Raw genomic sequence first — 18317 nt, forward strand, 5'->3', positions numbered from 1 at the left:
ATTACCGCTCAGCAAAAACAACCCCAATTGTCTGAAATTGATAAGGTAACTGAGACAAAATTTACAGTTGCAAAATGTGTTGTTCTACAAAAATATTAATCAATTTGTATCTTCCTATATTTTCAATTATGTATCATTTTTGCCAATGATTTTTCCATCATAGATTGTTTTTAATATTTTTTGAATAACTACCATGAATTAGGCATTAATTTCCCATTTTGTACCGGCAACACATCAATTTATACATTGCCACTAACTATGGTTGTGCATTGATTGAAAGGCTAAACAATGTGACCGTGATTTTGAAAAGTACACTTATAATTACAAATTATGAAGGTTATCTGACGTTTATTGTTTTTTCAAAGTATATTAAACACCAAGTTTTCGGACTCAAGTCGCTAGCCCGTGCAGCTGCACGGGTTGATGACTAGTTAGTATTAATTTTGTTTTAGACTTATTTTCCACTTAATCAATTTCCTCCAAAAAATCTCACAATAAATTGAAAGGAAATGGTAGGCATATGTGATAAGACCAAACAAACTGGCCTTGACACATGGTGGGGGACAGTTGCATAGTTAGGTTGGTGTCGGTCTTCCTAACTCGGTCCGTTACCGATCTAGCTGGAGCACCTTCGTGAACCATCCTGCAGCACAAGCTCATTGAAACGGCTCCCAGACGGTGGTCCAAGCTAAGAAAGTCTGTAGCGGCGGTGGATGACGTAGGGTTCCTTGTTGTGCTCGATCCATGTTGGATCCAAGCATCCCCGGTATGATATGATGCGCCATGGTGTTCCAGAAGGCTGGAGTAGGGGTAAGAGAGTTCCCAGCCACCGACAGTAGCTGATTTTGCGATGGTCAGATGGCACCTTGCTGGCCACAACCTTTTCTGGACTGGGCCAATAGACGGTGATTTTGTTGTCGTCGCAACATAAATGTTGCTTCAAAGAGAAAAAATGGTTAGGTGGGAAGCCTAATACGGCTAGTCTTGCAAAGCTTCGAGTGCAACACGAGCCTTGTTGCAAAGGCCTGCTTGCTCGCGGCATCTGCCCCTCTTCAGCAAGTTATGATGTTACATCAAGAGAATCGATTACAACATCATTGTTCTTGCGTATTGTTGCCGCCGTTGTTGGACTAGCGAAGTTTGCGGTCATCGACCCCGCAACATCAGTGTTGTCACACTCATCTCCCAACGCACCTCACCACCCTTGTGCACCATCTCTCGTATCATCGGCGTTTCTCCCCGCTGCACGAGGAAAGATGCAACTCTGGCTGGCCAAATCGCCCCTCTGGCTTGTAACGCAGCACTGCTGGGAAGGGCATGGTGATGGGGACGAAAAGGAGAGCTCGGGGAAAAAGAAGACTGAGTGGAAACATGTGGATGAGATTCGTTGGAGATGAGATAAAGGTGGATGAGCATAGCAGTTGGGGTGGTCCAAATGGGAAATGCTTATGCGGTGGATAAGGTTCCTTCTTTTTGACCCTGAGGTGTGCGCCAACCTTTGCAATAAGGCCCATGCTCTGCATTCAAGGTTGTTGCGGGCCGTTCGATCAAACTCGGATCCGTCATCCGTGGAGGCAATCGTCATGCAAGGACATATCAGTGGGCTGAATCTATTCTTTTCGTTTATATTTATGAAAAAATTACGGCTATACAATGATAAATATGGAGAAACCAATATTGAGAAAGAATAATAAACAATCCAAGCAACTCAACCCAAGCAAGGGGAATGCACACCTCCTGGTCCTCTACAACACCCTGGGCCATGTTGGAGTTGGTTTTCTAGTAGTTTACATACACACATATACTCATCCCTATGAACGCACACGCAGACGTCCTACCCTATGAGAACCTTTAAGATAGTTAGTTGGCATGATATCTTTAGATTGATGAAGTTACCATAGCGACACAACGGCGTCCGTCCATTGCGGCCTCATCCCATCCGTAGTTCCGCACTCCGTAGCCGCAACTTAACTGGTTAAGGTCTGCTTGATATTCTCTTGTATTCTTCTAATCCTATGACTACGAAAATTGGACTCTCCTCTTAGCTAAGAAACACGTGAGCATCGCAGTTGGGTCTCCTTCTCCCGTTGTCAAGCAAAGATATAGGCTATTTGAGCCTTGACCGAACACCAACAACAGACGCAAAAGTATAGCACTACCTTAGCCTTTGCCATTGTGAATACACACTCTTTGAATCTTAGGCCCTCCCTGCTCCTTGAGAGTGAGGGCAGGGTGGAGGCAGTGTTGTGGGTTGTTGGACGCGAGCTTGTAGTGAAGGGCATGAACTGGAGCATTTACTCAATTGCCAAGCACCACGCGGTGTTCTCCTATTTTTCTGGTAATTTGTTTCATGAGAGAAAAAAGGTGGAGGTCAAAAAAAGGACCAATTGTGCCAACACTCATTCATTCAAGTGTGTACACTAGGAAGAGTTGGTTGGTGATATAATCAGTTTGAAGTTACACATACCTTTTATAATGGCCGGACGTGACAACAATGCGTCAAATGTCGAATAACTCAGCTCCATTGTGACTCAAGAAGGAAAGTAAAAATAACGGAGAACACGCAAGTATTCCGTATTTCTTGAATCCTTTGAAATAACAAGCATAATTTATTTATTTTCACATGCAAAAGACATCTGTCAGTACCATACTACTACTAGCTAGCGATGCTGTAAGATTGGGATGCACCAGGAAACATAGTACTAGTCATTTTGTTCTGACAAGAATTTGAGGTCCAATTGTACCATCCTTTGAGCATTATCGAAGTATTCTCATCTCGCTCAAAACAGGTTACAAGGTTGATAGGAATCCCCGTAGCAAAGCAGGAAAAGGATAAATGGAAAATAACAATCCCACCAAAAAAATTGAACAAGTGCAAAAACAAAAGGAAAGGAACAATATGATAGCCAGCTCTGGCACGACATCGCCCCCATTCCTTCAGGAAACGCCATGCCACGCCATAGGTCACCTGGGATCGACGACAGTGTCTCCAAGAGGGAAACGGCGGAAAGCGTCACCACACCGAGTCTGAAGCAGACAAGGGGAACTATGGCAAGAAGAAGATAACCACAATGACGTCCTCAGGAGAAAAGCGACTTGCACGGGCGCCATCACTGATGGTGTCGGAAAGCAGAGCTTTCGCCTGGTGTGTCACATTTGCATCTCGAAATCTATTGTTTTTTTCTCAATCAGCATCGTACAATTTGAACATATAGGTGTCCGCCAGTTGTGCAACTCGGAATGGAAAGGAATAGATGAGTGATCTGAAAAACGACTGAGTGACTCGACAGGAAACATATGTCCTCTGTCGTAGGGCTACACTGATGAATTCCGCCCTCGGTAATTACCGATGCGTGGGCTCTTCTTTTTCCAAATCTCTGTGTGAGGGTGCCAAATCTATTGGACTACTTTACATCAAGATTCTAATTTCAAATTGATGAATACAAAAATGTACCGTCTAGCAAAATTGAAAGTAATCTAACGTCCGAAAGACATGTGTGCATTAAGAATCCATGGTTTCGGATCGAAAACAAATATTCTCATGTGTAAATGGATCTTTAAGATATTAAATGGAGACCTATGTTGTAAGACCGCCTTTGTAATAAAAAAAGTACTTGGGATCTAAAATGTTTGCACACACAGGTGTGCAGTGGAACATAGGAAACTCGCTTCTTTGTGGCGGGCCTTATATTGGTCAAAAAGTTTTTCTTTACTTCTATTTTGGAAAGTTCACAGCTAAAGATAGTATCACAAGTATGAATCTCAGAGGATAAGTGGTTTTCTAGTAAACTTTTGAAAAAAGAATACCCATGTTTGAATAATATCGGAAGAGATTAGAACTAGAGTTATTGATATCTCATAGTATTTTTTATTTATGTTGTTCTCTTCCATACCTTACCTTTTTGTGTATTTTTGTACATATATAATAATTTTTTTATCACCCATATGAAAAAAATTCATCACTTATTTGAAAAAAGCATCAAGTGTTAAAAAAGAGAAAAGAGAAGCAAAAAGGGGAAATATAACATTTTATTTGATATGTACAAAACATTTCTTAAAAACTATGACCTTTTTTATGAAATATCTTATCCTTTAAAAAATGTAATAAGAATTAATTTAGGAAATGAACATTTATACATATGGCATTTTTTTGTACGTGATTTTTTTTTATTTTCATGGCATTCACTGAAACCTGTTAAGAAAACTGTTTTTATTCATTCCTGAATATACGATTTTTTAGTCCTCAAATATACTTCCACAGGTTGTTTCGAACTATTAAATAATAATGAAACAAATGTTATAGAAAGGTGGCCAGGTTTTTCTCGTGGTTAGACTCATTTCTTTGACCTAGACATTCACGGGCCTTAACCAATATGCATCTAAGGTCTGGCCACCAGGGTCGGTCCATACATATTCGGGGCCCTGGGGCGAGACGACAAAATGGGCCCCCTATGGACAAATAAAAATTCAGAATGTATTGTATTTCAAAAGCAATTCAGTACATAGCATAGTTTGATGGTCTAGAGAACTACTCCCTCCATTCTAAATTACTCGTCGTGGTTTGGAATGGAGGGAGTACATCCTAATAGTATGGAAACAATATAGTTCTACAAAGGATCGCTCTTCTAAGGGGCACAAAGTGACAATCATCTCGCTCTTCAAAGTACGAAAACCTTGTCAAAGCTGATAGCAACTTGAAGCGTTTGTGTTATCATGAGATATAATGTTAATGCATGCAAACTTACATTAGTTTCTATTTTCTCTAATCTGTTTGTTACTCGATGTCTTCACTCGAAGAAAACGTCTCCAAAACTTCCTGAATATGATGATCAGATCTGTACATCAGTATTTATTTTAGCCAACTTTGCTTTCTCAATGCATAAAGTAGCAAGACCATTCAATCTTTCATGTGACATTGATAATCTCAAATAGTTTCCCAATAACTTCAACTTTGAGAGACTGCGTTCAGCTGATGCTACACTGAATGGTAAAGCAAATAAAATTCGATAAGCTATTAATATACTTGGAAAAGAGTCTATGTCTCCAACAAACTCGAAAATCTATATAGCACGCAATGGCACATCAGATTCTGGTATATTCATTTGTCATAGTCGTAATTCCGAGAAGAGATCATCTAATTCAACATAACTTTGAGAAACCGTTTCTACAAATTTAGCACAGAATTTGTGTAATTAAATATCATCATTCAATAAAAGTCCTTCGAGCTAAGTAAGAAGCCAAATATACTTCTGGACACTTTAAGTTCTTCAAAGAACTACCGTTTCTAAAAAAATGTCAATTGAACCTTTCTGTGATTCTACCAGTTCATCTCTACGTTTTTTCACTTCCTTTTCTCACTGATAAACAATTTTTAGAAGATATGTCACCAAACAATTGCAGAAAAACAGTCAATACAGGGAACAAAAGGACCTGAATATGTGCATATTTCTTGATGTCGAATTGTCGATGTAGCTTCCCAGATCTGCAAGGCTGCAACACTCATTCCCCGTCCCCCCCTTCTATCGCTGGATCCAATCAAGCTTTCAATAACAGGCCAACAGAAGAGTATGAACTAGGAAGAGAAGAATTGGAGTGAGACGTACCATCTCTGATGCAGTGATGCCTCAATTCCTCAAACGTCTACTTGATGGGAAACGTTGAGAATGCAAAGAGAGATGATTGGGAAGGGAGTAGCACCATCGGTCTTAATGGATGCACGGGAGCGGCACCTCGAATTTGGAAATGCACGGGAGCGGCGGCGCTGTTCTCTGGGATTGGAGAATTTGGGGAGAAGCCGAGGAGGCAAGGAGACTGGAGCTGGAGGAGATCGACCGGTGCTGCAGCAGCATAGGCTGCATAGCTATGGATTCTTTTGGTCCGTGAGTGCTAGCAACGTGGTGGGCTTGGGCCTTCTTTTTTTTCCTCTTATTTTTCTGGACCTAAAGAAGAAAATATCCTAACATGTATACTGTATTATTACCTGGGCCGGGGCCCCTACCTCCCAGGGGCCCAGGGCGGTCGCCCCGTTGCCCCGGCCTATGGGCCGGCCCTGCTGGCCACAGGACCAAATTTCAGCCCCTAGGGTGTGACGATCTTTTTTTTTGCGAGTAGGGCGTCAAGATCTTTGGCCCGACTAAAATTCCCTAGACGGCCATGCTTGTCTCACTGCCTCCGCCACAAGATCTCGCTGTAGCCAATGTACACAAGCACATCTTTAGATCCACTGGGGTCGTTGCTTATGTGTTGCAGGCCACTGGGTTCCTCTTTATCGGCATCAATGCAAAGCATCGGCAAATGCCACTTGATAGAAGAAACCCTACAACTTGAACACTGAGATCAACGACAAAGAGATAGAGATATTGCACCTGACTACTTTCTGTTTACTATATTGCGTTTTCGAATGACCGCCAGTCCTACAGAAACCATTTGGCACACAACTACCTTTTCATGGCTTTCTGTACTTTGCTATCTGAAATTAGTTTCCTCTATTACTGCTAGACTATGAAAAAGGCAAGGTGGAACCACAATTAGATCTTTCAATTGTTTGTATATCCAAAGAGTATCTGCTCCGCTCCTAACGTTAAATCGTAACTAAAATTGTACTATTCAGCACAAAACATGTAATCGTGCATAAAATGTGATATACTATATGTTTAACACTCCAGAAACTCATGTCACACGAATCTATCATGCCTGGAAAAAAATTTGTGGGAGACACTTCCAATGTTTTCATCATCTGTCATGACAATACACAGAACACCAGAAGGAACAAAAAAATATATCCGTGGACAACCTAGCAATGACTACAAGCACTGGAGCGAGCCAAAGTTGTGCCTCCGTCATCGCCCTTTCCTCGCTGGAGTCAGGTAAACCTTGTTGTAGTAGACAGCCAGAAAGTCATCGTGCTAAGGCCCCATAGGGCCATCGCACTAGAACAACAATCCTCACTGATGAAGAGAAACATAGATTGAAAGGATCAAACTTGTAGACACACGACCAAAGACGACGAAGAGGGGATCTAAGCATATACATCGAAGAGCAGCCCCGACCAAATCCCACAAGATCCGATGGATACACATGACCAAACGCCCTCCGAGGACTCTAGACGCACCAGCAGGACGCGGATCAGACATGGTAGAAATCATCCATCCAACCTATTCTATTGTACAAATTGGAAGTCGTCTTCAATTTCCTTTTAGTATAATTTAAATTCTTTCTTTTGCAAAGAAGCCCAAGATCAAACATTAAGATTCACATGACTTCAGAAACACACACATACAAAACAAATATAATTATAATGAAAGTTTCGGGGGTGTCGAAGTCTTCTTCCCCTAATCCATCGGAGGCGGGTCGTGAGCATAGATGGTGACATATATGGGCCTTTGTCTTGGGAGAGCAAACTTTTAGGAGCTAGCATGAGCATATCTGGTCCACACATGTCACAATTCCCATTGGAAATTAAAATGTGAACTCTTAGAAAATAGGGAAACTTAATTGATTGCACCCAGTTTCTACATAACAAATGCATAGTTCCCACAAATATAAAATCATTTTTAGGGGAGAAATTAGATCGGCTCAGCCGTACATTTTAAACAAAGTAGACGAGGGTCTGCAAAAGAGAAAAATGAGAAAATAACAGGACATGATTTTTCTTGTCCACAATACATAACATACATCGAGCAAGAGAGTGAAGGAAAATTTACATATTAATAAGTATTTCATATTTACATATTTATTCAGTGTAATAACTTTTAGCAAGGGCCACCGGAAAACTAAGTAATCTTGATTGGACAACCTTCATCATCCCCTACCGGTGATTGAAAAGTACTAGAGATTCATACAAATTATGTATAGTTGTGCTTGAGAGGTGCGATATGTACAATGTAGTACATAAGAATCATTGGTTTGGTGAATATGATCATGGGAAGTAATAGTGTTCTCTTGTAAAGCAGGAAGAGAGGGACATCGAAGTGAAGAAGAGTGCCCCATGATATCATATAGCAGAACTCAGTTGTAAGGATTTACATTATATTAATTAAGGAATAAATCTTGTAGCTCAAGAAGACCAACAAGTTGTTCATGATTTAGCAATTGGGTATGCAATAAGTCAGCGAAGTAGGATTGCGAGGAGTTATGAAATATGTGATGCATATGGTAAATGTACACAAAATACTTGGGGATGCTTAGGCATATCCAATCAAAAGAAATTTACTTTGCAATCGGCCTACGGAACAGCATGTGCATCACCCTGGTCTATGAGATGTGCAACCTGACCTTGAAGACCCTATGATCCCATGAAGTAATCACCCTACAAACCAGTCACAAGCCTTGTCTTCTACATGGAAGCCAGCCAACGGTAGTACTCATACGACTTCTGTATAGCCGAGTGTATGCTCATCATAGTTTAAATAGCCGGCCATAGCCCCTCTATAGCCTTTTCAACCAAAATGATCTCATGTACAAATCGCCCGCTATAGCTGATTTGGAGGTCCGCCGCTAGCATAGCCCGCTATTTAAAATATTGATGCTCATAAAATGCTTCTCAATCTTCTCACACATCCCCTCCTCATCCATGCCACAGTGTAGCACCACTCTCTTGCTTTGCACTCATAAATGTTATGCATTGATTGAATGATGGCAGAAGTACCGTTGTAGTCGTGCAATCAGCCCACCTAGATGCTATTCCACTGGTAGTGCTCCGTTCATTGTTTGATTCTGTTGGCCTAAGTCAAACAAAACCAATTTTTTGTAATAACTAAACTATATGTGGTTTATCCACTACTCAAGTCTTAAGTTCCGATCACTACTTGTGCAAGTACCGAATTAGCATAGGTTTAAGAAAAAAATGGTCCAACAAGGAGTCACTTGAATTATTTTGTTGTTTTATTTTGCTAATCGTAGATGTGTTTGTATATGAGTTCTAGAGCATCCTTTAGGGACTGGGTAGGTAAAATGTGTTGGTGAGTGTACACCATCATCTACACTCCTTGGATGAAGTTCTAGATACTCCTCCACCATGACAAATGCGTGGCACACGTAAAACATGAATGCCATCTCACCCTCGTCGATTGTTAAGAGCACGACTTACTAGTGAATGGTGCTAGGGGACAGTCAAGATGGGCATGAAAAAAATGCTCGTGCTCCATACAATGAGAGCTCACTTGAACCAATACTTGTAGAGTGTTTGATCGTCCAAAAGGAGACCCACATGCACATTATGTTGTTCATATGAAAAATATTGTTGCAATATTTATTCCCTAATTACTATGAAAAGAGCGCTAAAACATTAGCGCATCCATCTCGATCCTTGGGTTAGCTACCAACAAAACATGCTTCTTACTACCTTGTAGCCACCAAGTCTAGCAAGCGCAAGCACATTGATCCAAATCCACCATCTTCCTTAATCTTGGAAAATCACAGAACATCAATTTTGTGATCCAACTCGTACTCCATCGAGAGTTGGTGGCAACGAGGATGACGACATCCATCTGGAGCAGAGGATGATAGACGATTGAAGAGATAAATGACCTATTGAATATTACCTACTATGTTTTTTTCATTTACATGTTTGGAGTTTTACATATTTATTCATTTTTAGCTTTTTGAAATAAGCCTTCCAAATAATATTTTATATTACAGGTATACATAATACGCATGTTTGCATATCTATTCATTTTTAGTAATTTTTAGCAAGGGAGTAAAGGCATGGAAATTAGTAATCTTGATTGGACAACCTATAGGGGAACGCGACAGAAAACGAAAATTTTTGGTATAGCGAGCATGCCCAGGACCACTATGGAGACTGCAAACAAGGTTTGATCTGTTCCGTACCGACTCGAAACGCAGTGGAAGGAGAGTCGGTGGAGATCATTGGTGCAGATCCCCGCAGCTAAGATTTACAACCTCCCAACCGCGAGGATGTACTCCCTTGCCGGACAGCCCTTCGGGAGGAGGTCGGACAGTCCCCCGAACGATGTTGCGCACAACCCTTCGGGAGGACCCTCGAAACTCGAACGGCCCTTCGGGAGGACACTCGAACAACCCCTCGGGAAAAAGACCAAAACTACGACCTCTCTACGGGGTTGCACACATACGGTGTCAGCTATCCGGCAGGGCTTCACCGTCCAGAACTAGTACCTGCCGGAACCCAGACAGCCTTACAGCTCTACGAAACTCTTTTCATGGGAGGGAGAGAAGAATCCAGATAATGCATGGCATGTGTATGAGAGCAAGGGATGAAGAGATGGCAGCCCTCACCTCCTCTATTTATAGGAAAACCAAGGGGTAGTGTGCCTCCACAAATTACCAAGAACTCCCATGCATTAGGTCACACATGAGGGTGTTAAGGACAAAATGGGATGCCATGTGGAGCTCCAAGGAGGTCCACCACCCATGGCCGGCCACCCCTAGCCCCCCCCCAAGTGGGGTTCCTTCCCTTGTAAGCCACTTCCTTCTAGAACTTTGACCAACTCCAAAAAGGTGGCTCCAAAAATATCCCAAAAAGCACTTTCACTATTCATGACGACATTTTTCAGCGTCCGTTCGAACTGAAAATATTTATGTGGGCTTAGAACATTTCTAGTACCCACTAAAATAATTTTCAACGCGTTCCGAAACAATTCCATTTTAGTGATTTTCATCTGCGAAACGCATCTGAAGTGGCTTCGGCAGCTCCAGAACATTTCATGTTTTTATCCCGGAAAATTCCAAAAAGTTTCCAGAATGATTCTGGCACCTTCCAAGAATTATCAGGCATGCGCCGAAACCAATTTGACTTAATAGTATATCCCGAAACAACTTTTCGGTTTCATCGAAACTCATCCGATGACCTCTCGCTGCGGAGCTTTTCCGCTGTCCGAAACTGTTATGGTGTCCGAAACTTTTTCGGTAATTTTCTCTCAGACTCCATGTCTAGTATTCAGCAGATAGATGACCCTTAATCGTGTGACCCTATAGGTTCGGTGAACTATAGACATGACCTGGAACCTCTTCCGATCAATGATCAACATCGGAGCCGTGGACACCCATATTGACCCCTATACCCACACGAATGAATATTCGAGTGAACCTCCAGTTGCCGTGAGCTATTCCTGTTGCTTCGCGATATGTCACAAACACCCGAGGTGAGATTTATTGCATTCCTGTGGATCAACAATCTTTCCACCATGCAAGTTACCTCGTTACAGGTTTCGTTCTCTTTTCTCGTTTTCGTGTTCCGGCATCCCAGTGATCAAATCACAGTGTGTCTGGTCAGACGATGATGGATACCGTTTCACCGAGAGGGCCCCAGTATATCTCTCCATCGTCGGAGGAGCAAATCCCAATCTTGAGCTTTCTCGTTACTTGCCATACTTTTCCGTGAACCCGTAAGCCGTTGTAATAGTCACCCAGTCACGGATGACGTTTAACAAACCCGAAAGTTCACAAAGCAAGTATGAAGGAACTCGATACTCTCATGGTCTAAGGAATTATGAAAACATTAACTTCTCTGTGTTATTAACCATTAACTTGTGACGAATGTATCTCATAGCATAACATCAAATTCGGTCGATTCAACACAAGTGTTCTACTAATAATTGTGTCCTCAAAATTGCCGGTATAGTCATGCCCATGATCAGGAAAACAGGATCATCATGCAATACTTGAGCTAGTCATAGAGGCTTGACTAGGAATACATTTTACCGTTTATTATCCCACAGGTGCACATGCGTTTTCCTCCAAGCCTCGTTTTATTTGCAGACTCGAGAATCATTGCAGTTATAGCATGGAACATAAACCTTCATTACAAACCAGGAGATACAAAATAACTGATATTACTACCTCTATGGCATATCTCCTACACAACCTTCATCATCCCCTACCGCCAATTGATGAGTACTGGAGTATGGACCTCTCTAATTCATACAAATTTTGTACAGTCATTGCTTAATGTTGTGCTCGAGGGTTTATATGTCTTTCCAATGAGAAAAGAGGTGTGATCAAGTTAAGTCTGGATAGAGTGGTTTGGTCATCATGATCATGGAAGTAATAGTTTTCTCTTATAAAGCGGGAAGATAGGGACATCAAAGTGAAGAAGAGTGCTCCAGGATACCACATAATGGAACTCAGTTGTAAGGATTTATAGAAATAGAAGAAGAAAGTTGTCAATATTCAATATTTGTATCTAGCTCGAGAAGGCCAACAAATTGCTCATGTTTTAGAAATCGGTTGTCATGTAAGTCAGGGAAGTAGGATAGGGAGGTGTTAGGAAATGTGTGAAAATAATTCCCATATTGTTGATGCTTGCAGAAGACATAGGGATGCATTGGCATCGGCAATCAAAAGAAATTTCCTATGTAATCAACCTCTAGAATTGCACGAGCAACACCCTGGTCCATGACATGAGCAACCTGGAGTTGAAGACCAAATGATCCCATGAAGTAATTACCATACAAAACAGCCAAAAGTTGCGCCTTCTATCTGGCTAGTTGTATCCCATAAATGCTTCCCAATCTTCTCACCCATCTCTTGCTCATCCATGCCAAAGCGCAGCTCCTCTCTCCAGCTTTGTGCCCAGATTGTTGTGACGCTGGTTGGATGGTGGAAGGGATACTGCTGCAAGCCTGCAATAAGCACACCTAGATACTATCCCATCGCTAGTTGCTCTGTTCACTGTTTGTTTATATGTTGTCCCCACTACTTAGGTCCTCAATTCCGACCACTATTATTGCAACCATATATAGAATTAGCACATGTTTCAATTTTTTGGTTTAACAGGAAGTCACTTTAATTATTTTTTCTTTTATTTTTTAATCGTCGATTTCTTTTGTATGTGAGTTCTAGAGCATCCTATATGGAATTGACAGGTTGAAATGTTTGTGGTTATATGCCATCATGTGTACTCTTGAAATTCAAGATATAGCTAGATGTTCATTATTTATGTATATGATTTCTTACATTTTTATATGTCTAATCAGATAAAACAGAGAAGTTTCTGTATCTAATAAAGTAGACCAGATTACACAACACAAGCTTGAAGTTGCATAAAAAATGTGTGCAGCGTGTGATGCAATTCTGAACTTAAAATTGCTCGTAATTCTGGTAGATAAAGGTTCTTTAATTCAACTTGACCACTTTGTAATAAAAAATGATTTACGTAGAAATAAATACCATTAAAATAAATGGCAATTGCCACATTTTTTCTACATACATATAGATTTTTGGTTTTGTACGAACTATCTTCCTAAAAATTGACCAAAAGAACACTGGTGTATTTTCATCTAGCTCTGCCCTGTCGAAGGAAAGTTCTGTTTTTTAGTAGGATTTTTTTTCTTCGACACAAATTTGGATCCTTGACAAGTATGAGATTTTTAATTCTAGTGGAATCCATTAGAAATCAGGCACATCATATCAGACCGCTAATAATTGCTTGCTCTTTATATCAATAGCCTTTGCTTACCTATTTTCATATTTAATTCATTTGCCTGCTCAAAAAACATAACTATTAGTTTATCATGATTAATATCATTATAAAATGTGGATTGCTAATTAAAATACCTGAATTGTTGCTTGCTTATTTCATTATCTGATATCTTTTTGGAAGTGTTCATTTTTTTTACTTTTGAGCTAGCATTGTGCCCTCGATTTGTTGTGAAACCAAGATATGGATAGTTAGATCGATAAGGTATGGCCTAGATTACACCCTAGTCCATCCCGCATCTATTGAGAAAATATGTACGATAACTACTATGTAGTTCGTAAGAATCGTGGTCAAGTTGATCGAGTCTCGGTAGAGTGGTTTGGTGCGCGTGGTCACGAGTAAGTGTTATACTTATAAAGCAGAATTAGAGGGGCATCGATGTGAAGAAGAGTGCACAGGGATACAACGGAGCTGAACTCAGTTGTAAGGATATATATGAATTAAAGAAGAAAACTGAAAGTATAATCTATGGATGGTAGTTTAAACTGAGAGCCATTTACTTAACCACTTACTATGCACCCTTCAAAGTAACATAAAATTTTCGTTGGTGATGCATAGTGTATGAAAGCATTTATATATCTAATTAGGTAAGTGGAGAACATTTTATTTCGAATTAAGAGGACCAAATTACATGACACAAGCTTGAAGCCGCACAAAAAATTATGTACAAAGCATGACGATTATGAACCTAAAATTGCATGCAATTTGAAATGTGCACCTACTCGGGTTTCTTTAGAAAAATTCTTTCACAACTGAATTATTCACTTTATGTCAATAAAGGAAGTAAGTGTTATATTTGTAAAGCAGAATGGGAGTGGCAGTGCTGTGAAGAAGAGTGCAAATAAAGGAAGTGCTTTATTAACTCAAAATGTCGCATTAAGAGGATGCGGAGCATAACGAGCAAGAGAGGGGGTGGGAGGCACTGCAGTGGCGGTCTGTGATAATCAATATTCAGAGTGACATGTGAAGTGTGTGGTTGTGTTGTGCGTGAACCAGTGCATGTGCCATGGGTGAGTGTGTTGTGTTGTCCGACGTGCGTGGGCTTGCTGTTTTCTGCGTGGGTGTGCTATATGTGCGCTTGATCACATTGTGCATGTGCCATCAGTGGTCAATGACGTGTGTAGGTGTTAACACGGGAGGGGCCAGAGGGCACGGGGGAGATCATAACTGATTAGGATGGTGTGGATAGCTGGAGGCTCGGAGGGAAACAAAAGAAGGTGCATCAACATAAAGGAGGCGTCCACCGTCGATGTTGAGACCGTGGAGTCCATTGGTGAGAATGGCGGTGATCACTTGGGCGAGGATGGTGAGAGACTACTGTAGCATCACGACTTGGGATTTGATGGCGTCTTATAATTCCTCCTTAAATCTCATTTGCAATGTGCAATGGCGACCTTCACTGTTCGGAGCTCTTAGTGGCGGCCGGCCTTCGACGTAGGCTCGTAGCTCGACTGCCTGCTTCTGCGAGGACGATCTTCACTTGTGGGGCATCGCACATCAATACCGTGTTATGCATGTAGCTGTTGGATCACGGAAAGTGGTGGAGACATCAAATGATAACTTGGATTTGGTGGTGCTTCTCAAGCATAGTCTCGAGCTCTAGGTGCAAACTCGAGGTCTGGCTTTATTAGTTATATTTGGCACTGGCGATGTTTCTTGTGTCATTTCCTTGTTAAAGGAATTGTTCAGATTTGTTTGGACTTGTTCTTGAGGGTGAAAACTCATGATTTGGCCTTCGATTGTTGGATCCAGCATGGCGACGCTTCAGCGTCGTTCCCTTTCTCAAGGTGTTGTTGAAGAATCTATTTTGTTGTGCTAGTGATGTTAAGAGATGTTCGGTGAGGATATTGTTGCCAGTGTAATTTTTTATCATTTTTTATCACTTCAGATATTTGTTTCTTTTTACTCCATCAGGACATAACTTCGGTCTTGTTTGACTTTGTTAGTTGCCGGTGTCATTTTTCTGTGTGTATGTTGGTGCTCATTGTTTTTGTGTCTCCATGATACTCAATTTAGAGTGAATAAAAATCCACCCTTTTTCTAGGAAAAACTTCTAGTCCATCCATTCACAATTATAAAATGTTCTAAAAAAGTTGAATTTGATGCATATAGACATGTTTTACTGTGTTTGTTCACTGATTTTAGTTCGTATGTAGTCCCACATTGAAATATACAAAACATCTTATATTTGTGAACGGAGGGAGTAAAATATACAAAAATACACTGACAAAAATCTAATGTGAGTTATGCTATTACAGGTGTGGAAGGAGCAGTTCCAAAATGAAACGGAAAAACAAAGAGAAAATAACTATGTATCGTAATTAGAAATTAGGGACTCCTTTTTCTGGACCAAAGGTCTCCAACTAGAAATTTATTGCTAAAGTTTATGTAAGATGCTTCAAACATAATCGAACATCAGCAAAAGTTTGAAACATTACTCGAGGAAAAAATGAAAAGAAAAAAATAGAACGTGTGGTAGGCACATGTTGATGACTAGATAATGAAGGATGAATCAATATGTAAAGAAGGATTTGAGCAAAAACGGCTCGGATAGGCTGTTCATTCCCCATTTGGGTATTATGTAAAGTAGGATCCTGGTATTCACAGGTTGAACGTTTAGTCCAAAAAAGGAAAGAAACTCAGTGCAGATACAATAAGAATGTTATGCATATCACTTCTCCTTTAGAATTTTCTCTATGTTGAAGTGTTAGAGATCTCTCTTTTATTATAATACTACCTAACCAAATGATATAAACTGAGACATCTACGTGGTTGGTTTCATCACGGATTGACTTGCATGACCAAGAATTATTAATTCTAACGGTTATCACTTAAGCTAAGCAAACACATCCTCCCCTAATTACATTTGTACATATTTTTTGCAAATGTGCACTGATGAACTAAACATCGTCGTACAGAAAAATTCTCCTTAGTGTTTGCTTGACCATAGGTCAAATTATCCGTCCGGTACTTGTATATGAAAATAAGTTTCCTCTTCCTTCATGTTCAACTAATGGATTTTATCAAGCTTGACTAAATAGTAGTAAAACCGAGATGAGAGCCAAGACAAGCAGAGGGGATAGCCGGTAAGAGGCTCTCATAGCACATATGCAATAGTAGACTACATATTGTTCATAAATTTGCGGCTTCAGGAAAATTCAAACTTCAGCAAACCGAGGAAAGAAATTACTATGCATGCTCAGGAAGTTTAGGGAGACACTGACTGAGTAATGTCAATGTACTGCCCAAACACACTGATGTGAATTTTCCTTATTGATTTTAATATGTCCCACTTCAAATAATGTAATTCAGGTAAGTTAGGAAAGGAAACATAGTATATTGAAAACATGTGATGTATATATGGTTTTGCGCTAAAATTAGCAAGCGCTTAAAGTAGGAAGCGTCGATGAATGCGACCACACAAATTAACTTCGTTTTAAGCAGCCAACGCATCTCTTTAGGACCATCTCTAATAACAATTTGACAAGTTTAGTATCAGAACTGTATTTGAGAAGGACCCAATAGATAGTTGCATTTTGAGGGTTTATAAAATGAGTATGTTGAGCGGGCTACTGTTTTCCGATGCTACATTGAGGTCACACATGGAAGGTTCATTTTAATGCCAATGCTTTTTCAATCAACTTGTGTGCATGATAAAGTTTGAACGAACTTCTGTCCTATTGTTATACATTATGTTTATGTACTCTAACAATGAGGAAGGAGGCGTGATCTGTATTTTGTAGGAGGTAAGGCACATGCTCAACTAATCATCACGGACTCAGGTACAGTAGTTTGGTGAATATAATCACTGCAAGTTATGGCTTCTCTCTTATATATAAAGCAGGAGGAGAGGGGCAATGAAGTGAAGCGTGCTATTGAATATGACAGAATTCAACTTGGTTGAAATGAAGTAATAAGCCTATAAAATACTCCCTCCATTCCAAAATATAGTGCGCCCGCGCTTCCCGAGGTCCAGCTTTGACCATAAATTTAACCAACAAGACCAACTGCGGTGGGAGAAAAAATTATATAATTGAAAACTTCTTTCGAATACGAATTCACTAATATAATTTTTGTTGTCGCCGCAATCGGTCGTGGTAGTTAAATTTGCGGTCAAAATTGAAGCACGTGGATAGAGGAAGCACTACATTGTGGAATGGAGGGAGTATTCAGTGGATCACCTCCTTGCTAGATATTATAGGTTATTTACTCTTAGCGCATGTTTGTGAAACCTGACGGTCAATATATCACAGAAGTAGGATTGGGAGGTGTTGGGAAAAGTAGGAAAACGTGGAGCATCTGTGCAGCTATCCAGTGAATAAACATGCATGGTTACTTCCAACCAACTCACGGGCCTCTGCTTTATGTTAAGCCTTTATCTCTTCCCATAGCGCTTGACCATCCTCCTTCTTACCCCACGATCCACTCAGCTGTCCCATCCTGTGATAGAGATATGGAGTAATCTCATCTTGTAAGAGATTCATGGGACCAGAAGGGTAAGCGCTCCGACTACACAGGGAGAGGACACATTCCATCCATTTGGATCCCGCATTGGCACTAGTGTACGAGCTTGAAGTGTCCGGATCCGGTGACACCGACAGTTCCAAAGCTGGGGAACAACCGGATGCACTTGTGGAGCTCATGATTGGAGATATCAATCAGCGGCCAGTTTGGGGATCAGCGTTGGATGGTCATTTTAATTATGTTTGTGGCCACACGAATGTAAGCATGCTTCCCTATGGAGTCATTTTAATTATCTAATATGTGCGAATGTAAGCATGTTTCCCTATGGAGTCATTTTCTTCGTCGCTTCTCTTCGTGAATACTGTAGTAAATTAGCGCCCTTCGATCAATATTC

The sequence above is a fragment of the Triticum aestivum genome, chromosome 2A, assembly GCF_018294505.1.
Source record: "Triticum aestivum cultivar Chinese Spring chromosome 2A, IWGSC CS RefSeq v2.1, whole genome shotgun sequence".
Taxonomy (NCBI): domain Eukaryota; kingdom Viridiplantae; phylum Streptophyta; class Magnoliopsida; order Poales; family Poaceae; genus Triticum; species Triticum aestivum.